This window comes from Neofelis nebulosa, chromosome 5 (genome assembly GCF_028018385.1).
Source record: "Neofelis nebulosa isolate mNeoNeb1 chromosome 5, mNeoNeb1.pri, whole genome shotgun sequence".
Classification (NCBI taxonomy): Eukaryota; Metazoa; Chordata; class Mammalia; order Carnivora; family Felidae; genus Neofelis; species Neofelis nebulosa.
Window position 1 is genome coordinate 114,638,813 of NC_080786.1, and position 23,783 is coordinate 114,662,595.

Below are 23,783 nucleotides of genomic sequence, written 5' to 3' on the forward strand. Positions count from 1 at the left end.
CCTGTTATCCTTACACCTGCTAGTTCCTCTCTAACCTGTAGCACTTGATCTTCACCTGTGTTAACGTACTCCCCTCTTCCCTGGTACACCTTCCCAGTTTACCACTGGTAAAGCATTAACTGTCACTTTTCTGGGGAAATGTTCTTAACTTGCCACCAATGATGTGTCCTCATTGTCTGCAGGTTGCTTTGTCAGCTAGCCCCAGTACTCCATCTTAGGACCTACTTACTTGGACCCCATTTCTGGGTTCTCCAGGAGCCGAGATAGAGCTTGGGGTGCAAAGTGTTGATTAATCATCAACTTCTGTGAAGGGAGAAGAGGAAACACCTGGCCATAGAAGTCACTGAATTGCACTATAGGCCTCACAAAACCCTAGCCAGCTTGGCAGGGAGCTCTGGAGTGAGTAATGCCCACCAGAGTGTCATATCCGGCCCAAATTCCAGGAACTTTGTACCTCACCTTGCTCAGTCAATAAATATGGGCTCAAAATGATGTCACTTCTGAAACTGACGCAGCCCCTGAAGGAGCGAAGAGCTGAAGCCTACCTGCTGAATATGCTGTAGCTTAGCAGCAACTTCATTCTTGAAGAGATTGTCTCTGGGCAGCACCTATCTGTGTCTACCACAGAACTCATGTTTTGTTGGTCAATAAATACATTTGTCCAGATATAAGTAGACTTTTGCTTTTAATATTTATCATTTCAATTTTTGGAATTTCTGTTTATCCTTGCCATTCTAGTCAAATGCCACCTTTTCTAAACTTTCTTCTGCCTCTAAAATTAATCTGATCTTTCTCATTTATGCCTTCACACATGAACATTGTCCTCCTCTGCCACATTTGTAATGAGATTATGGCCTAACAAGGATAATACTTATGAGAAATCGCTGTATGTGTTTTGCTTACTGGACATTTGAGTACTGATACCCTAGGTTTTAAACATTTAATCATTTATAGAATGTCTTAAAAATTTTTCCAAGCAAGATATTAGCTTTCCCTTTATAAATCTCTACATAAAATGAGAAAACAAATCAAGGCATTCAAGTTTCCTTTTGTTCTCCATTTTTTAAATTAAGTTTTTATTTTAATTCCAGTAAATATACAGTGTTATGTTAATTTCCGGTGTACAATATAGTGATTCAACAATTCCATGTATCACCCGGTGTTTCTTAGCATTTTAAATAAGCAATTCAATATGTTCCTTATTTTCACTTTAGACAGGTCATCACTGTCAAGGTTTGACTCTTTTCCTGCTTTTTGAATCCCATTTTGAAATTTAGTGACAGATCTATCAAACTTGAGATTACTGGTCCCCAGCTGGAAGCAACATCTACTTGTGTCTGGAGTGCCAGCCACACATCCTCTCTAATTATGGGGACTCAAAAAAAGAGAGATACAGGTGGATGGTGAGATATTCAGCACATTATATATTTATTTAATTTATAAGCAGCCTTACTGCTCTATGATTACATATTTTAAAAATGAAAATAGATTTTTCCCAGAAAATAGCTCTCTGGTTCCTGCTTTTTATCAATATTCTAAAAAATTGAAAGAAAAATCCCCAAAGCAAAGGCAATACTATTTTTCTTGATAAATGACAAAGGGAACCCTGGAAATGTACTTTTTCTTCCTTTTGAGAGATACATTCAAGTGCCTGTCACCAGGGGATGAGCTGTGAATATATCTGACATACATTTATTTATTTATTTATTTATTTATTTATTTATTTATTTATTTACTATAATTACCATTTTTAGCTATATTTGTAATTAATAAAGGGAAAAACATGGAAATTTATTTTGCTTTGTTTTTAACATGAAAATTTAAAAAAATTATAACTTGTTTTATTTTTTATTTTTTAAAAATTTACATCCAAATTAGCATATAGTGCAACAATGATTTCAGGGGTAGATTCCTTAGTGCCCCTTACCCATTTAGCCCATCCCCCTTCCCACAACCCCTCCCGTAGCTCTCAGTTTGTTCTCCATATTTATGAGTCTCTTCTGTTTTGTCCCCCTCCCTGTTTTTATATTACTTTTGTTTCCCTTCCCTTGGGTTCATCTGTTTTGTCTCTTAAAGTCTTCATATGAGTGAAGTCATAGGATTTTTGTCATTCTCTGACTGATTTCACTTAGCATAATACCCTCCAGTTCTATCCACATAGCTGCAAATGGCAAGATTTCATTCTTTTTGATTGCCGAGTAATACTCTGCTGTGTATAGATATAGATATAGATATAGATATAGATATAGATATAGATATAGATATAGATATAGATATATACCACATATTCTTTATCCATTCATCCATCAATGGACATTTGGGCTCTTTCCATACTTTGGCTAATGTTGATAGTGCTACTGTAAACATGGGGGTGCATGTGTCCCTTCAAAACAGCACACCTGTATCCCATGGATAAATGCCTAGTAGTGCAATTTCTGGGTCGTAGGGTAGTTCTATTTTTAGTTTTTTGAGGAATCTCCATACTCTTTTCCAGAGTGGCTGCACCAGCTTGCATTCCCACCAACAATGCAAAAGAGATCCTCTTTCTCTGCATCCTCGCCAACGTCTGTTGTTGACTGAGTTGTTAATGTTAGCCATTCTGACAGGTGTCAGGTGATATTTTATGGTGGTTTTGATTTGTATTTCCCCGATGATATGTGATGTTGAGCATTTTTTCACGTGTCGGTTGGCCATCTGGATGTCTTCTTTGGAGAAGTGTCTATTCACATCTTTTGCCCATTTCTTCACTGGATTGTTTATTTTTTGGGTGTTGAGTTTGGTAAGTTCTTTATAGATTTTGGATACTAACCCTTTGTCTAATGTATTGTTTGCAAATATCTTCTCCCATTCTGTCGGATGCCTTTTAGTCTTGCTGATTGTTTCCTTTGCTGTGCAGAAGCTTTTAATTTTGATGAAGTTCCAATAGTTTATTTTTGCTTTTGTTTCCTTTGCCTCCAGAGCTGTGTTGAGTAAGAAGTTGATGCGGCCAAGATCAAAGAGGTTTTTGCCTGCTTTATCCTCGAGGATTTTGATGGCTTTCTGTCTTACATTGAGGTCTTTCATCCATTTTGAGTTTATTTTTGTGTATGGTGTAAGAAAGTGGTCCAGGTTCATTCTTCTTCATGTCACTGTCCAGTTTTCTCAGCACCACTTGCTGAAAAGACTGTCTTTATTCCATTGGCTATTCTTTCCTGCTTTGTCAAAGATTAGTTGGCCATACATTTGTGGGTCCATTTCTGGTTTCTCTATTCTGTTCCATTGATCTGAGTGTCTGTTCTTGTGCCAGTACCATACTGTCTTGATGATTATAGCTTTGTAGTATAGCTTGAAATCTGGGATTGTGATGCCTCCTGCTTTGGTTTTCTTTTGCTTTGGCTATTCAGGGTCTTTTCTGGTTCCATACAAAATTTAGGATTATTTGCTCTAGCTCTGTGAAGAATGCTGGTGTTATTGTGATAGGGATTGCATTGAATATGTAGACTGCTTTGGGTAGTATTGAGATTTTAACAATATTTGTTCTTCCTATCCAGGAGCATGGAATCTTTTTCCATTTTTTTTGTGTCTTCTTCAATTTCTTTCATAAGCTTTCTAGTTTTCAGTGTATAGATTTTTCACCTCTTTGGTTAGATTTATTCCTAGGTATTTTATGGTTTGTGGTGCAACTGTAAATGGGATCAATTCCTTGATTTCTCTTTCTGTCACTTCATTGTTGGTGTATAGGAATGCAACCGATTTCTGTACATTGATTTTATATCCTGCAACTTTGCTGAATACATGAATCAATTCTAGCAGTTTTTTGGTGGAATCTTTTGGGTTTTCCATATGGAGTATCATGTCATCTGTGAAGAGTGAAAGGTTGACCTCCTCCGGGCCGATTTGGATGCATTTTGTTTCTTTGTGTTGTCTGATTGCAGAGGCTAAGACTTTGAATACTATGCTGTATAACAGTGGCAAGAGTGGACATCCCTGTCTTGTCCTGACCTTAGGGGGAAAGCTCTCAGTTTTTCCCCACTGAGGATGATATTAGCTTTGGGTCATTCATATATGGCATTTAGGATCTTGAGGTGTGATCCTTCTATCCCTACTTTCTTGAGGGTTTTTATCAAGAAAGGATGCTGTATTTTGTCAGATGCTTTCTCTGCATCTATTGAGAGGATCATATGGTTCTTGTCCTTTCTTTTATTGATGCGATGAATCACATTAATTATTGTGTGGATATTGAACCAGCCCTGTATCCTAGTTATAAATCCCACTTGGTCGTGGTGAATAATTTTTTTAATGTATTGTTGGATCCAGTTGGGAAATATCTTGAGGATTTTTGCATCCATGTTCATCAGGGAAATTGGTCTAAAGTTCTCCTTTTTAGTGTGGTCTCTGGTTTTGGAATCAGGGTAATGCTGGCTTCATAGAAAGAGTTTGGAAGTTTTCCTTTTATTTCTATTTTTTGGAACAGTTTCAAGAGAATAGGTGTAATCTCTTCCTTAAATGTTTGGTAGAATTCCCCTGGAAAGCCATCTGGCCCTGGACTCTTGTTTTTTGGGAGTTTTGATTACTACTTCGATTTCCTTACTGGTTATGGGTCTGTTAAAATTTTCTATTTCTTCCTGTTTTAGTTTTGGTAGTGTATATGTTTCTAGGAATTTGTCCATTTCTTCCAGATTGCCCATTTTATTGGCATATAATTGCTTATAATACTCTCTTATTGTTTTTATTTCTGTTGTGTTGGTTGTGATCTCTCCTCTTTCATCCTTGATTTTATTTATTTGGGTCCTTTCCTTTTTCTTCTTGATCAAACTGGCTAGTGGTTTATCAATTTTTTTTTAATTCTTTCAAAAAACCAGCTTCTGATTTCATTGCTCTGTTCTGTTTTTTTTGGTTTCAATAGCATTAATTTCTGCGCTCTTTGTTATTTCCTGTCTTCTGCTGGTTTTGGGTTTTATTTGCTGTTCTTTTTCCAGCTCCTTAAAGTGTAAGGTTAGGTTGTGTATCTGAGATCTTTCTTCCTTCTTTAGGAAGGCCTGGATTGCTATATACTTTCCTCTTATGACCGCCTTTGCTGCGTCCCAGAGGTTTTGGGTTGTGGTGTTATCATTTTCATTGACTTCCATATACTTTTATTTTCCTCTGTAACTGCTTGGTTAGCCCATTCATTCTTTAGTAGGATGTTCTTTAGTCTCCAAGTATTTGTTACCTTTCCAAATTTTTTCTTGTGGTTGATTTCGAGTTTCATAGTGTTGTGGTCTGAAAATATGCACAGTATGCTCTCAATATTTTGTACTTACTTAGGGGTGATTTGTCTCCCAGTATATGGTCTATTCTGGAGAACATTCTATGTGCACTGGAGAAGAATGTATATCCTGCTGCTTTAGGATGAAATGTTCTGAATATATCTGTGAAGTCCATCTGGTCCAGTGTGTCATTCGAAGCCATTGTTTCCTTGTTGATTTTTTGATTAGATGATCTGTCCATTGTTGTGAGTGGGGTGTTGAAGTCTCCTACTATTATGGTATAACTATCGATGTGTTTCTTTATGTTTGTGATAAATTGATTTATATATTTGGGTGCTGCCACATTTGGCACATAAATGTTTAAAATTGTTAGGTCTTCTTGGTGGATAGACCCCTTGATTATGATATAATGCCCTTCTGCATCTCTTGATATAGTCTTTATTTTAAAGTCTAGATTGTCTGATATAAGTATGGCTACTCCAGCTTTCTTTTGTTGACCATTAGCATGATAGATGGTTCTCCATCCCCTTATTTTCAATCTGTAGGTGCCTTTAGGTCTAAAGTGTGTCTTGTAAACAGCATATAGATGGATCTTGTTTTCTTATCCATTCTGTTACCCTATGTGTTTTGATTGGAGCACTGAGTCCATTGACGTTTAGAATGAGTACTGAAAGATATGAATTTGTTGCCATTATGATGCTTGTAGAGTTAGGGTTTCTGGTGGTGTACTCTGGTCCTTTCTAGTCTTTGTTGCTTTTGATTATATATATATATATATATATATATATATATATATATATATATATATTTATATACACACACACATACATATATTTTCATCTTTTCTCCCCTCAGAACGTCCCCCTTAAAATTTCTTGCAGGGCTGGTTTAATGGTCACAAATTCCTTTAATTTTTGTTTGTCTGGGAAACTTTTTATCTCTCCTTCTATTTTGAATGACAGCCTTGATGGATAAAAAATTCTTGGCTGCATATTTTTCTGATTCAGCACATTGAATATATTCTGCCACTCCTTTCTGGCCTGCCATGTTTCTGTGGATAGGTCTGCTGCAAACCTGATCTGTCCTCCCTTGTAGGTTAGGGACTTTTTTCCTTTGGTGCTTTCATGATTCTTTCCTTGCCTGAGTATTTTGTGAATTTGACTATGGCATGCCTTGTTGATGGTCAGTTTTTGCTGAATCTAATAGGGGTTCTGTGCTTCCTGGATTTTGATGTCTGTGTCTTTCCCCGGGTTAGGAAAGGTTTCTGCTATGATTTGCTCACATAACCCTTCTATCCCTATTTCTCTCTCTTCCTCTTCTGGGATCCCTATGATTCTGATGCTGTTCCTTTTTAATGAGTCACTGATTTCTCTAATTCTTAAATTGTGCTCTTTTGCCTTCATCTCCGTCTTTTTTTCTGCTTCATTATTCTCTATAAGTTTGTCCTCTATATCAATGATTCTTTGTTCTGCCTCATCCATCCTTGCCGCCACTGCATCTGTCTGTGATTGCAGCTCAGTTATAGCATTTTTAATTTCATTCTATTTTTTACTTCTTTTATCTCTGCAGAAAGGGATTTTAATATATTGTCGACTCCAGCTAGTATTCTTATTATCGTGATTCTAATTTCTGGTTCAGACATCTTGCTTGTATCTGTGTTGGTTAAATCCCTGGCTGTCGTTTGTTCGTGCTCTTTCTTTTGGGGTGAATTCCTTCATTTTGTCAGTTTGAGGGGAGAAAAGGAGTTAATGAGGTAGAAAAATTAAAATTAAGAAAAGTAAAAAAATATATTAAAATTAAAAAATTAAACACACACACACACATACACACACACACAAATCTAATAAATGATGCTGGATCCTAGGTGTGTTTTGGTCTGGATGTTGAAAGTGGTTTGACAGATTAGAGAAAAAAGGGCGGGCAGGAAATCATTTGATAATTTGAAAAAATGAATACACTGAAGTACACTAATATGAGATGATGGGAGTAAAATAGAATTTGAAAAAATTTACGGAAAAGTACAGAATATAGTAGAAAAAAATTAAAGAAAAGTATTTTTAATAAAAATTAAAATAAAAAATGAATTTTTTCTCTTTCTGTATTCAAGAAAAAGAAAAGAAACGAAAAAGAGAAAAGATAGAAAAAAGAAATCGTTTGAAAATTTGAAAAAGTGAATACACTGTAGTAGACTAAAATAAAATCATGGAAGTAAAATAGAATTTGAAAACAATTACATAAAAGCAAAAAATATAGTAAAAAAATTAAAGAAAAATATTTTATAGAAATTGAAAGAATGAAGTTTTTCACTTTCTGCATTGAAGAAAAAGAAAAGAAAAGAAAAAGAAAAAAGGAAAAGAAAAAAGAAAACAAGGAAATCGTTTGAAAATTTGAAAAGGGGAATACACTGAAGTAGACTAAAATAGAATGGAAGTAAGATAGAATTTGAAAAAATTTACACAAAGGTAAAAAATATAGTAAAAAAATTAAAGAAAAAAATTTTAATAAAAATTGAAAATAAAAATGATTTTTTTCTCTTTCTGTATTCAAGAAAAATAAGTGTAAAAGAGAAAAAAAAAAAGGAAAGAAAATTGAATAGATGGACCTCCTAACAGATTTAAATAGGACTACAATTACTTCATTTCCCCCAGAAGTCAGACTATGTACCGATTTATAGTCCATAAAGTATGTAAGGGGTGAGACTTGTGTTCTTGAAGAGCGAGGTTGGCCCAGTTGGGCGGGGCTCAGTGTAACAGCTCCGTTCTCCACTAGATGGTGATGCTAGCCTACTGGGGTGAAGTGTTGTAGTGCTCGTAGATGTGTATGCGCATGCGTGGGAGTGGTAAAAATGGCACCATCCAGCTACCCATTCTGTTCTCCGGGAACAGCAATCGCGCAACCGTCTTCTGTCGTCAGCTTTCCTCCACTCCCCGCTGTTTCACTCTCCGTGCCCTAGGCAATACCTCTCCCAAGTTTTGCCTCAGATGTGGCTGTTTTCCCCGGCCCCTTATGCGGCTTTGACCAGATCCGCCCCTCTGGGGGAGGGTCTCGCCATGCAATGGCTGAATGCAGGTTGCACCCAGGAACACCTGCTGGGTGGGCCTTGCTGCTGCCTCCGGTGCGGCAAGACTGTGGCCAGGTGCCAGCCCGAGCCAGAAAAAGTTTTCGAGATAGCATAGCAGCAGCTTTTCAGGGATTATAGAAAATCACAATACACATCTGGCACCAGGCTTCACAGTTAATGACCGTGTTCTATCACCAGCAAATGTGGCCCCTTTCTGGGGTCTGCTGGGACCAGGTGGCTTCAACAGTCTCTACCAAATGTCCTTCTAGCAGAGGAACTACTTTTCCCTGTGTGGCCCGAGAACCTCCCAGACACCACTCTGTTCCTGGGGATTCGCCCTTCCCACCAGAGCACTGCCAGGTATGGAGCTGCGGAGTTGCAGCCATTGTGCTCCCCTTGTTTACAGTCTTAATGAAATTTAAACCCTTTCCTTTCTCCTTTCTCCCTTTTTACTTTAGTCCCTGCGTCTGTTTCCAACTTTCCACTTTCTCTCCAGCTGCTTTTGGGGAGGGGTGCTTTTCCTGTATTCTCCCCTGGCCCAGTCTCCATCCTGTCTCAGCCTGCAAAGGCGTCTCCCTGCCCGCTGCCGGCTTCTCTCTCCCCAAGTTCACCTCTCTGCACCACGTACCTGCTGAATTTTGTGGTTCAGGTTGTGCAGATTTTTGTGTTTTTAACACTTATTTATTTTTGAGAGAGAGAGACAGAATGTGAGTGGGTGAGGAGCAGAGAGAGACACACACACACACAGAATCCGAAGCAGGTTCCAGGCTCTGAGCTGTCAGCACAGAGCCCAACACGGGGCTCAAACTCACGAACAGTGAGATCATGACCTGAGCCAAAGTCAGATGCTTACTGACTGAGCCACCCAGGTGCCCCAACATGGAAATTTTTAATACCAGAGATAAGAATCCAAGCTCAAGTAAGACCAAGTGCTAGGGAGTGTCAGGGCAGGTGGAAGAGATACTGATTCTCAGGTGACAGAATGTCCTATTGTATACACTGTACTTTTGATAATTCTATCATGAAAGAAAAATACATGAAATCACTTCCACATTGTTTGTTGACCTTTAAATTACATATATGTTAAATTATAGCTCAAATGACATTTATTTAAATTGAAATGTAAGCATTGTGATTTCAATTTTTGTTCAATTTTTCTAAAAATTGCTTACTTTTCTTTTGTAAAAATAAGCAAAATGCTCTCTTTCTCTTTGGTGAATATTACACAAATATATCTATTGTATTGAAATGATACATGTTTTTATTTTTTAATTTAAATTTTAAATTAATTTATTCCACTGTGATTGGATTATTATTTCTCAGTCAACCTCAAATCTTTCCTCTCTCACTTTGGTTGAAACCATCTAATTTAAGTATGAGTTTGACATGTGTATCTATGTAGAGTAGAGTATTACATGATTATTTTGGGGAGATGATTCTTTGCTGGGGGGCCTGGAGGCTGTCTTGTGCATTGTAGAATGTTTAGCAGCATATCTGTTCTCTCCCCACTAGACACCACTGGCACCCTTTGAACTAGTTCTGATTAACAAAAATGTCTCCAGACATTGCCAAATGTTCCCTATGCAAAATCTCCCCTAATGGAGAACCACTGATCAAGAGATAGATGATAGTAGTAGTAACATGTCTATTATGCTCTAGAAGCTCTCCAGAAGCTCTCCCATTATCCCCCGTGATATTCAGTTGACAAGATCTCAGTAGACCTCTGAGAGATGTTGTAGTGCTGATGTATTGAAAGTACTCACGTTACTTTCAAATTCCAGTTGTTCATTGCTGATATATAAGAAAGCAATTGACATTGGTATAGTACCCTTGCATTCTCCAATATTGATATAATCATGTCTTAGAACCAGAAGGATTTTTTTGATTATTCTTTTTTTTTTATAAACAAATGTGTCATCTGTGAACAAGCACAATTTTATTTCTTCCTTCCCAAGAGCTATACCTTATATTCTATTCTCTTGTTTTATTGTATTAGCTAGTATTTTCACTATCATGTTTAAAAGTAGTAATGAGAGGAGCTATCCTTTGTCTTGTGTTCCCTAATCTTAGAGGAAAGCATCCAGTTTTTCAGCATTAAGTATACTGTTAGAAGGTAAGGTTTTACTGTGTGTCCTTTATCAAGTTGAAAATTCCCCTCTAGCCCGTTTGCTGAGTCTTTGTTATAAATGGGTGTTGGATTTTGTCAAGTGCTTTTCCTGTGTATGATCATATGCTTTTTTTTTTCCTTTAACCTGTTGATATTGTGAACTACATTAATTTTAAATTACACTTGAACATTGTCCTCCTCTGCCACACTTGTAATGAGATTATGGCCTAACAAGGATAATACTTGTGAGAAATTACTGTATGTTTTGCTTACCAGACATTTGAGCACTCATGCCCTAGTTTTTAGACATTTAATCATTTATAGAATGTAGATTAAATTACATTAACTTAAAATGTTGAAATAGCTTTGCATAATTGGAATAAATTCTACTTGGTCATGGTGTATAATTCTTTTTATGTATTATTGGATTCAGTTTGCTAATATTTTGTTTAGCATCTATGTTCATGAGAGATATAGGTCTGTAGTTTTTCTCCCTTGTATGTAATATCTTTATCTGGTTTGGGTATTTGGGTAATTGATTGAATTAAGAAATGTTCCTTCTGCTTTTATTTGCTAGGAGAGATTATAGAGAATTGTACTTAAATATTTGGTAGTATTCACCAGTGAATCCATATGGGCCTTTTTTTTAAAAAGGATATTAATTATAGATCTTATTTCTTTAATATATTTAGGCCTATTCAGGTTATCTATTTGTCCTTGTGTGAGTTTTGGTAGTTTATTTCTTTCAGGAATTGTCAAATTATCAAATTTGCAAGCATAGAGTTGTTTATAATATTTCTTTAGTATCATTTTGATGTCCGTGAATCAGTAGTGATCACCAATCTTTCATTTCTAATATTGATAATTTGGGTCTTCTCTCTTTTTATTTTGTTTAGCCTGACAAGGGATTTATCAATTTTATTGTCTTTTCCAAGAATCAGCTTTTGGTTTTGTTGATTTTTCTCTATTGTTTTCTTGGTTTCGATTTCATTGATTTATGTTCTTAATTTACTTTTATTATTTTGTGATTTCTTTATAGTTAAATTTCTATATTGTCCTAAGGCAGAAGCTAAGATTATTGATTTTATATCTTTCTTTATTTTTAATATATACATTTAATACTATAAATTTCCCTGTAAGCACTGCTTTCACTCTATCCTGTAAGTTATGATAAATTTTCATTTCAATTGATTACAAATATTTTAAAAATTTCTCATGAGATTTATTTGATTGATATTTACTGGTGTTTTATTTCACCTCCAAATATTTGGGGGAATTCTGACTATCTTCCTGTTATTGGAAGGCGGCTCCCTTCCAATGAGTCTAGTATAGTTTCAGTGTGGTCTGAGAACACACTTTATGATTTCTCTTCTTTCAAATTTGTCAGTAAGTTTTATGTCCCCAAATGTGGGTTACAGTAGTGAATGCTCTTTGTGAGCTTGAGAGTAATGTGTATTCTGCTATTTTTGGTTGAATTATTCTATAAAGTTAATTAGGTCTAGTTGATAGATGGTACTGTTTTATCAACCATATCCTTAGTGATTTTCCACCTAATTGATCTATCATTTACTGGAAGAAGGATGTTTAAGTCTTTAACTATAACAATAGATTTGTTTATTTCTCCTTACATTTTTAGACTCACATATTTTGACACCATTGTTAGGCACATACACATTAAGGATTGTTATGTTTTCTTGGAGAATTGACCTCCTTATTATTATGTAATACATCTCTCTGTCCCTGATAATTTTTCCCTATTCTGAAGTCAGCTTTTTAAGAAATTAATATAGCTACTGCAGCCTTCTTTGGATTAGTGTTAGCATAATTATATTATTTTCTGTCCTATCATTGTTAACCTACCTGAGTCTTTAGATTTAAAGTGAGTTGCTTGTAAACAACATTTAGTTGGGTCTGTTTCTTTTTTTAAACCCACTTTGTCATTCTCCATCATTTAACTGATATGTTTAGACCATTCACATTTAAAATAATTATTGAAATAATTGATTTATATCTCCTATGTAAAGTTTTCTATTTGTTGTGTTTGTTTTGATTTTTATCTTCCCGTTTTTATGCATTTTTGGTTTTTTTAAAAATTTATATTTAAAAAAATGTGTAACATTTATTCATTTTTGAGACACAGAGAGAGACAGAGCATGAGCGGGGAAGGGGCAGAGAGAGGGAGGCACAGAATCTGAAACAGAGCCCGACACAGGGTTCGAATTCACGGAGTGTGAAATCATGACCTGAGCTGAAGTCTGACACTCAACTGACTCAGCCACCCAGGTGCCCTGCATTTTTGGTTTTAACAGACCATTTTATACAATTCCATTTTTTCTCTTGCCATATCAATTATAATTCTTTAAATTTTTTTTTTTTTGGTGGTTACCTTAGAATTTGCAATGGACCCTTATAACTAATCTAAGTCCACTCTCAAATAGTACTACTGCTTTATGCATAATATAAGTATCTTATAAAAATATTACTAATTTCTCCTTCCTGTCCCTTATAGCATTGCTTTCATTTATTTCACCTATAGGTGAGCTATAATCTCTCAATATATTGTTACTGTTATTACTTTGAACAAAAAACTTAGCTATTAAATGATAAACTAAGAATAAGAAAATATTTTACCTTCATTTATTCTTCTCCAATGCTCGTCCTTTATGTCAGCTGAATTTCTGACTTATATCACTTTCCTTCTTCCTGAAGAACATTTTTTAACATTTCTGACAGGGAAGGTCTACTGGTGACAAATTCTCTTTTATTATTTCTCTGAGACATTTTTTTCTCTGAGACATTATGTCTCTGAGACATTCACTTTTGAATGATAATTTCACTGCTTAAATCATTCCAGATTGGTTTTTAGAATTTTCAAAAAAAAAGTTTTATTGTTTTTGTTTATTTTTGAGAGACACAGAACGAGAGAGAGAGAGAGAGAGAGAGAGAGAGAGGAGAGAGAATGAGCAGGGGAGGGGCAGAGAGAGAGGGAGACATAGAATCCAAAGCAGACTCCTTGCTCTGAGCTGTCAGCACAGAGCCCAATGCCAGGCTCAAACTCGTGAACCACAAAAGCATGACCTAACCTGAAGTTGGATGCCCAACAGACTGAGCCACCCAGGCACCCCTGGGTTAGTTTTGTTTGTTTGTTTTCTTTCAGCACTAATATTTCATTTTAATGTCTTCTTACTTGCATGGCTTCTAACAAGGAATAAGTATAATTCTCATTCTTGTTTCTCTATGGGTAGGATGTTTTATTTCTCTGATTGCTTCCAAGGTTTTTAATTTATGTTTCATTTTCTACAGTTTGAATGTAAACCATCTAATTCAGATTTTTTATTTACTCCATTTGGTATTCTCTGAGCTAGCTTCCTGTTTTGTGGTTTGGTGTTTGCCATTAATTTTGGAAAAAATCCTTCCAATTATTTCTTCAAATACTTCTTCAGCTCCACTATTTTTTTTTTCTTTGCCTTCTGGTATTCCAGTAACATATAAACATTTTGATATTGTTCCACAATTCTTGTATTTTTTTTCATAACTTTTTCTCTTTAATTTCAGTTTGGGAAGTTTCTATTCATCTGTCTTAAAACTCACTGATAGTTTCCTAATGAGCTCATCAAAAGGATTTGCCATTTCTGTCACACTGTTTTTGATTTTCAGTATTTTCTTTTGATTTTTTGAGTTTCCATTTCTCAGGTTATATTACCCATCTGTTCTTGCAAGTTGTCTGCTTTTCCACCAGAGCTCTTAGCCTGTTAATCATAGTTATTTAAATACGAAGTTTCATAGATCCAACATATCTCTATTATATCCACATCTGATTTTGATTCTTATTTCATCTCTTTAGATTGTATGGTGTTTTGTTGTTGTTGTTGTTTTGTTTTGTTTTTGTTTTTGTTTTTGTTTTGTTGTTTTTTTCTGGTCTTAGCAGTTTTTTTGTTGAAAGCCAAGAATGTCAGGTAATAGGAACTGAGGTGAAGAGGCATTTCAATGTGAGGCTTTATGTTAATCTTGTGAAAAGTTGGGCTGTGCTTGATGTTTGCTGTAGCTTCTGGTGTCAGAGGCTTCAATTTCCTCTAGTGTCCTTGCTTTTTGTTTCTTTAAAATTCTCCCTGTGTTTTGGTGTTTTCCTAACATTCCTTCTTTAATAGACTCTGAGCTTTGTGGCTCTTTTAGCTATAATCCAATGTTATTATACTGAATCCCTGTTGATTCGGTAGCAAAATGTTGGAAGAGAAGTATTGTCCTCTGTTTCATTCTCCTAGTGGGTGTGTCCATGGTGGTCTCACAAGTGTTTCTCAGCTTTTTTCTTTTTCCTCCATTAGGTGAGACAGAAAGGCTAGAGGGGCTGTAGCTGGTTAATTTCCCTTCCCCCATAGATAACTTATTGTGGATGACCAGTCTCATAGTTTTTCTCTTGTTGGGTAGTCCTTTACTGTGAAGAATAACATGTCAAAATGGTTTTCCTCCCTATCCTTGCTAGAAACACAAGAGTATTTCTTGCTTCTTCAACATGAAAACCTAGTTGGGTTCCTGGACATTAAAACTATAAAAATGTGGGGATCACTAAGACTCTGAAATGTGAAACCCAGGAATTTCTTATTGTCATACTAGTTTATTCTCTGCTTCTAGCAATTCATCAAAGTTATCATTTAAGCGATTCTATCAGTTTATGACTCTAGTGACTTCTGATCCAGGTAAGTTAATGTAGCCTGTGCTTCTGTATATTTTCCTGTCTCTACAGATTTTAGGTTGGGCTTTATCCTGTGACCTCAATTCTCAGATGAGTCTAATTAAAGTCATTGATTTTTGTTTTATTCAGCTTTCCTTGGCTGTAAGAGGGAGTGATGACTTCCAAGGTCTTTACATGTCAGAGCTAAAACCAGAAGTCAATACTATTTGTTTTGAAAAAAAAAAAAAAAAGAAACAATATTCTGCTGAGGCATGTAGTCTGGTATTGTAATTTAATATTACTCTAAAACATAATTCTTCCTTCAAGCAGACGGAAGAACAAAAGTGCAGCTAGCTGGGTCTGTGTAAAACCTTTGGTCTGCAAAACCTAGTCTGCAAAAACCTTTTTTCATGGATTGCTCAAAAGCAGTTATGATAACATGCCTATGTAATAATTCATCCAGAGTTTACATATACTTTTAGACTGACCTTAACTTTGGTGTGTAATATTATAAAAAAAAATTGAAACATTTAACAGAATCATTCATTAATCCTATTACATTATAATTTTTTATTAATAAACATCAAAATACCAAACTCATTCATTTTTCTATTTTAAATGAAAATAAGTGATTGAGAACATAGGTTAAATTGAATTTTGAAGTTAGCATATTGAGTGATTTGTTCATAGTATAACATAATTTTGTTATAAATGTCATTATACAAATGGCTCTGTATAATCATATTATTATACTTATTCATCCAGTTAATTAGAATTCTTTAACAAAGCATCTCTTTGGAGTTCATTTTTTTCTTAACTTTTTAAAATTATGAAACCATCAATTTAATTTTATTGATTTTTACATGGTTATCTCTGAAAATCATAATCCTATTCGTATCTTGGTATTATAGTATATTTTTAACATAAGACAATAAAAAAGTAACCTTGGTAAACATGGTAGAAAAATAACCAAAATGAATTGAATTTAAAATGCTTAGAAAGTCATTTGATGTACTTCTTTAAGCTTTGACATTCAGATGTCAATGTTATCTATAATTAGATAACATTTCCAGATTATAAAATACATAACTGTTTTATCAGAGAAAGAATTATGCATGATGTGTTTTCATTGTATAATATCCAACTAGTTGTATCCAAGTTATTTAGTTGCCCAAAGTTAATTACTGTCGTGAAGTATATAATAGATGTGTCCATATCGTGTTTTTCTGGCCTAGACTGCCTTTTGGAGGAGATTATAAGTCTATGTTTTTATGCTTATGATTTATGATACATTGAAGTTCTGCTGCTTTCATGTAAGCATTCTTGAATAGAACTTCTTTTATTCCTGTTGCACAAAAATAAACAATGATATTTTTTGCAGTATTGTCTATATTAAGGTGTTGAAAGTTTCTTTGCAAAGTTTAGATAGATCATAACAGTGAACATAAAATAAGAAAGGGAATATTTTGCATATGATATTTACTTGAATGAAATATAGAGTTACAGCAGTAACAAAATTTTTAAAAATAAAGCATAAAAATCTTTATTATAATATGAAAGGCACTGTGGCAAAGGATTCTAGATTGACTGAAGAGAAAAAGCTTTCACAGGAGTTTTGTGGTACCTCCCTATTTTGATTAGTTGAAAGCAGGAAGAGGCAAACAACAAGAGAGATTTGTATCCAACACATATAAAGATACACAGTTATCTTCATTTTGCAGTAATATGACCATGAATATCACATGAAATAAGTAAGCTAACTCATGGCTGTGATGCCATGAGCTTAGAAGTATGGTCTATGGTGTACAGAATTCTAGGAGGATTACAGCTGCAGTAGCAGTATAAGAGAGGACAAATGAAAGAATGGTCACATAGTCCATCATCATAGACAATGTTAGAAGCTGAATTATGAGGGTCTTCTTTTACACACACACACACACACACACACACACACACACACACACACATGCTTTTATAGGGGTATATATAAGGAAGTCTATAAACTTGTTGTTCATTAAATTCATGTTATTCTTGTTAATTGAATGGAATTTATTCAACAGATAGTTACTACTTATATTTTAAGTCATATTCCACCTTCATGGTGCTTATATTTTAGTGGAAAATAGTTAATATTCAAGTAAACACAAAATACATACGTTTATTTCAATGCTCTAAGAGAAATATAAAGAACAATTGATTGGAGAGTTGGATATCTTCCAATTTCCTATTTCCTTCGAAGAACAGGGAGCCATGATATATAGGGGTTAAAGGCAGGATACTTTTGCATCGGTGCCATGACCTCTCTCTCTTCTTTGGATTCCACCATTTTGGGGTATTTTCTTGTTTGTGCATTAGAAGGATTTAAATAATCATGACTTGCTTCAGTTCACAAGATTTACCAATGTAGAAAGAAGTCATTGTGCAAATTAGCTCCTTATGCTCCAGGTTTTAGAGACGGATACTTTTTTTCTCATGTGCTTTCCCTTTCCTCCTACTGGTTTTCCTCTCCCTCATATGACTGTCATTTGTGCAGTAAGGAATGTGTGCCTGGAAGAAAGGGCAGGTATTGCTCAGTCATGTCTAATCTTGGCAAATGATGTTCCACATATACTCTAGGAAAGAATCTAGTTCCAAATATCTGGCAAACAAAAAGTATAGCAACACATTTTATGGTATTCAATGTTTTCTCTTTAGAATTTTAAATTCTGTGAAATAATTAAATAATTTTCCATCTTTTAGCTTATTAAGAATACATATTTCTTCTTATTGAAAAAGGTAACTTTTGCCTGTTGTAGAAACTACAAAAAGTATCACTAAACCAAAAGAAAATATCTAACTTATATTTCTACTACCCAATATTTTTTTTTTATATGAAATTTATTGGCAAGTTGGTTTCCATACAACACCCAGTGCTCATCCCAACAGGTGCCCTCCTAAATACCCATCACTCACTTTCCCTTCTCTCCCACCCCCCTTCAACCCTCAGTTTATTCTCAGTTTTTATTTTATTTTATTTTTTTTTCCTCTTTATTTATTTATTTATTTATTTATTTATTTTTTTAATATATGAAATTTACTGTCAAATTGGTTTCCATACAACACCCAGTGCTCATCCCAAAAGGTGCCCTCCTCAATACCCATCACCCACCCTGCCCTCCCTCCCACCCCCCATCAACCCTCAGTTTGTTCTCAGTTTTTAACAGTCTCTTATGCTTTGGCTCTCTCCCACTCTAACCTCTTTTTTTTTTTTCTTTTCCCTTCCCCTCCCCCATGGGTTTCTGTTACGTTTCTCAGGATCCACATAAGAGTGAAACCATATGGTATCTGTCTTTCTCTGTATGGCTTATTTCACTTAGCATCACACTCTCCAGTTCCATCCACGTTGCTACAAAAGGCCATATTTCATTTTTTCTCATTGCCATGTAGTATTCCATTGTGTATATAAACCACAATTTCTTTATCCATTCATCAGTTGATGGACATTTAGGCTCTTTCCATAATTTGGCTATTGTTGAGAGTGCTGCTATAAACATTGGGGTACAAGTGCCCCTATGCATCAGTACTCCTGTATCCCTTGGATAAAGTCCTAGCAGTGCTATTGCTGGGTCATAGGGTAGGTCTATTTTTAATTTTCTGAGGAACCTCCACACTGCTTTCCAGAGCGGCTGCACCAATTTGCATTCCCACCAACAGTGCAAGAGGGTTCCCGTCTCTCCACATCCTCTCCAGCATCTATAGTCTCCTGATTTCTTCATTTTGGCCACTCTGACTGGCGTGAGGTGGTATCTGAGTGTGGTTTTGATTTGTATTTCCCTGATGAGGAGCGACGTTGAACATCTTTTCATGTGCCTGTTGGCCATCCGGATGTCTTCTTTAGAGAAGTGTCTATTCATGTTTTCTGCCCATTTCTTCACTGGGTTGTTTGTTTTTCGGGTGTGGAGTTTGATGAGCTCTTTATAGATTTTGGATACTAGCCCTTTGTCCGATGTGACATTTGCAAATATCTTTTCCCATTCCGTTGGTTGCCTTTTAGTTTTGTTGGTTGTTTCCTTTGCTGTGCAGAAGCTTTTTATCTTCATAAGGTCCCAGTAATTCACTTTTGCTTTTAATTCCCTTGCCTTTGGGGATGTGCCGAGTAAGAGATTGCTACGGCTGAGGTCAGAGAGGTCTTTTCCTGCTTTCTCCTCTAGGGTTTTGATGGTTTCCTGTCTCACATTCAGGTCCTTTATCCATTTTGAGTTTATTTTTGTGAATGGTGTGAGAAAGTGGTCTAGTTTCAACCTTCTGCATGTTGCTGTCCAGTTCTCCCAGCACCATTTGTTAAAGAGACTGTCTTTTTTCCATTGGATGTTCTTTCCTGCTTTGTCAAAAATGAGTTGGCCATACGTTTGTGGGTCTAGTTCTGGGGTTTCTATTCGATTCCATTTGTCTATGTGTCTGTTTTTATGCCAATACCATGCTGTCTTGATGATGACAGCTTTGTAGTAGAGGCTAAAGTCTGGGATTGTGATGCCTCCTGCTTTGGTCTTCTTCTTCAAAATTACTTTGGCTATTCGGGGCCTTTTGTGGTTCCATATGAATTTTAGGATTGCTTGTTCTAGTTTCAAGAAGAATGCTGGTGCAATTTTGATTGGGATTGCATTGAATGTGTAGATAGCTTTGGGTAGTATTGACATTTTGACAATATTTATTCTTCCAATCCATGAGCAGGGAATATCTTTCCATTTCTTTATATCTTCTTCAATTACCTGCATAAGCTTTCTATAGTTTTCAGCATACAGATCTTTTACATCTTTGGTTAGATTTATTCCTAGGTATTTTATGCTTCTTGGTGCAATTGTGAATGGGATCAGTTTCTTTATTTGTCTTTCTGTTGCTTCATTGTTAGTGTATAAGAATGCAACTGATTTCTGTACATTGATTTTGTATCCTGCAACTTTGCTGAATTCATGTATCAGTTCTAGCAGACTTTTGGTGGAGTCTATCGGATTTTCCATGTATAATATCATGTCATCTGCAAAAAGCGAAAGCTTGACTTCATCTTTGCCAATTTTGATGCCTTTGATTTCCTTTTGTTGTCTGATTGCTGATGCTAGAACTTGCAGCACTATATTAAACAACAGCGGTGAGAGTGGGCATCCCTGTCGTGTTCCTGATCTCAGGGAAAAAGCTCTCAGTTTTTCCCCATTGAGGATGATGTTAGCTGTGGGCTTTTCATAAATGGCTTTTATGATCTTTAAGTATGTTCCTTCTATCCCAACTTTCTCAAGGGTTTTTATTAAGAAAGGGTGCTGGATTTTGTCAAAGGCCTTTTCTGCATCGATTGACAGGATCATATGGTTCTTCTCTTTTTTTTTGTTAATGTGATGTATCACGTTGATCGATTTGCGAATGTTGAACCAGCCCTGCATCCCAGGAATGAATCCCACTTGATCATGGTGAATAATTCTTTTTATATGCTGTTGAATTCGATTTGCTAGTATCTTATTGAGAATTTTTGCATCCATATTCATCAGGGATATTGGCCTGTAGTTCTCTTTTTTTACTGGGTCTCTGTCTGGTTTAGGAATCAAAGTAATACTGGCTTCATAGAATGAGTCTGGAAGTTTTCCTTCCCTTTCTATTTCTTGGAATAGCTTGAGAAGGATAGGTATTATCTCTGCTTTAAACGTCTGGTAGAACTCCCCTGGGAAGCCATCTGGTCCTGGACTCTTATTTGTTGGGAGATTTTTGATAACCGATTCAATTTCTTCACTGGTTATGGGTCTGTTCAAGCTTTCTATTTCCTTCTGATTGAGTTTTGGAAGAGTGTGGGTGTTTAGGAATTTGTCCATTTCTTCAAGGTTGTCCAATTTGTTGGCATATAATTTTTCATAGTATTCCCTGATAATTGTTTGTATCTCTGAGGGATTGGTTGTAATAATTCCATTTTCATTCATGATATTATCTATTTGGGTCATCTCCCTTTTCTTTTTGAGAAGCCTGGCTAGAGGTTTGTCAATTTTGTTTATTTTTTCAAAAAACCAACTCTTGGTTTCGTTGATCTGCTCTACCGTTTTTTTAGATTCTATATTGTTTATTTCTGCTCTGATCTTTATTATTTCTCTTCTTCTGCTGGGTTTAGGCTGCCTTTGCTGTTCTGCTTCTATTTCCTTTAGGTGTGCTGTTAGATTTTGTATTTGGGACTTTTCTTGTTTCTTGAGATAGGCCTGGATTGCAATGTATTTTCCTCTCAGGACTGCCTTCGCTGCGTCCCAAAGCGTTTGGATTGTTGTATTTTCATTTTCGTTTGTTTCCATATATTTTTTAATTTCTTCTCTAATTGCCTGGTTGACCCACTCATTCGTTAGTAGGGTGTTCTTTAACCTCCATGCTTTTGGAGGTTTTCCAGACTTTTTCCTGTGGTTGATTTCAAGCTTCATAGCATTGTGGTCTGAAAGTATGCATGGTATAATTTCAATTCTTGTAAACTTATGAAGGGCTGTTTTGTGACCCAGTATATGATCTATCTTGGAGAATGTTCCATGTGCACTCGAGAAGAAAGTATATTCTGTTGCTTTGGGATGCAGAGTTCTAAATATATCTGTCAAGTCCATCTGATCCAATGTATCATTCAGGGCCCTTGTTTCTTTATTGACTGTGTGTCTAGATGATCTATCCATTTCTGTAAGTGGGGTGTTAAAGTCCCCTGCAATGACCACATTCTTATCAATAAGGTTGCTTATGTTTATGAGTAACTGTTTTATATATCTGGGGGCTCCAGTATTTGGCGCATAGACATTTATAATTGTTAGCTCTTCCTGATGGATAGACCCTGTAATTATTATATAATGCCCTTCTTCATCTCTTGTTACAGCCTTTAATTTAAAGTCTAGTTTGTCTGATATAAGTATGGCTACTCCAGCTTTCTTTTGGCTTCCAGTAGCATGATAAATAGTTCTCCATCCCCTCACTCTCAATCTAAAGGTGTCCTCAGATCTAAAATGAGTCTCTTGTAGACAGCAAATAGATGGGTCTTGTTTTTGTATCCATTCTGATACCCTATGTCTTTTGGTTGGCGCATTTAATCCATTTACATTCAGTGTTATTATAGAAAGATACGGGTTTAGAGTCATTGTGATGTCTGTATGTTTTATGCTTGTAGTGATGTCTCTGGTACTTTGTCTCACAGGATCCCCCTTAGGATCTCTTGTAGGGCTGGTTTCGTGGTGACAAATTCCTTCAGTTTTTGTTTGTTTGGGAAGACCTTTATCTCTCCTTCTATTCTAAATGACAGACTTGCTGGATAAAGGATTCTCGGCTGCATATTTTTTCTGTTTAGCACACTGAAGATATCGTGCCAAGCCTTTCTGGCCTGCCAAGTTTCAAAGGAGAGATCAGTCACGAGTCTTATAGGTCTCCCTTTATATGTGAGGGCACGTTTATCCCTTGCTGCTTTCAGAATTTTCTCTTTATCCTTGTATTTTGCCAGTTTCACTATGATATGTCGTGCAGAAGATCGATTCAAGTTACGTCTGAAGGGAGTTCTCTGTGCCTCTTGGATTTCAATGCCTTTTTCCTTCCCCAGTTCAGGGAAGTTCTCAGCTATAATTTCTTCAAGTACCCCTTCAGCACCTTTCCCTCTCTCTTCCTCCTCTGGGATACCAATTATGCGTATATTATTTCTTTTTAGTGTATCACTTAGTTCTCTAATTTTCCCCTCATACTCCTGGATTTTTTTATCTCTCTTTCTTTCAGCTTCCTCTTTCTCCATAACTTTATCTTCTAGTTCACCTATTCTCTCCTCTGCCTCTTCAATCCGAGCCGTGGTGGTTTCCATTTTGTTTTGCATTTCGTTTAAAGCGTTTTTCAGCTCCTCGTGACTGTTCCTTAGTCCCTTGATCTCTGTAGCAAGAGATTCTCTGCTGTCCTGTATACTGTTTTCAAGCCCAGCGATTAATTTTATGACTATTATTCTAAATTCACTTTCTGTTATATTATTTAAATCCTTTTTGATCAGTTCATTAGCTGTTGTTATTTCCTGGAGATTCTTCTGAGGGGAATTCTTCCGTTTGGTCATTTTGGACAGTCCCTGGAGCGGTGAGGACCTGCAGGGCACTTCCCCCGTGCTGTGGTGTATAACTGGAGTTGGTGGGCGGGGCCGCAGTCCGACCTGATGTCTGCCCCCAGCCCACCGCTGGGGCCACAGTCAGACTGGTGAGTGCCTTCTCTTCCCCTCTCCTAGGGGCGGGATTCACTGTGGGGTGGCGTGGCCCGTCTGGGCTACTTGCACACTGCCAGGCTTGTGGTGCTGGGGAGCTGGCGTATTAGCTGGGGTGGGTAGGCAAGGTGCACGGGGGCAGGAGGGGCAGGCTTAGCTCGCTTCTCCTTAGGTGATCCACTTCAGGAGGGGCCCTGTGGCAGCAGGAGGGAGTCAGATCCGCTGCCGGAGGTTTGGCTCCGCAGAAGCACAGAGTTGGGTGTTTGCGCGGAGCGAGCAAGTTCCCTGGCAGGAACTGGTTCTCTTTGGGATTTTGGCTGGGGGATGGGCGGGGGAGATGGCGCTGGCGAGCGCCTTTGTTCCCCGCCAAGCTGAGCTCTGCCGTCCGTCCGGGGGCTCAGCAGCTCTCCCTCCCTTTGTCCTCCAGCCTTTCCGCTTTCTGAGCAGAGCTGTTAACTTATGACCTCCCAGACGCTAAGTCGCGCTTGCTGTCAGAACACAGTCCGTCCAGCCCCTCC

At 36.6% G+C, this 23,783-nt stretch overlaps 1 pseudogene; it reads right to left on the minus strand.

Moving 5' to 3' along the window:
- The window catches only part of LOC131513179 (L-gulonolactone oxidase-like), a 45,451-nt pseudogene extending 37,049 nt beyond the window's left edge, over positions 1–8,402 (minus strand).
- Between the last annotated feature and the right edge of the window lie 15,381 nt (positions 8,403–23,783).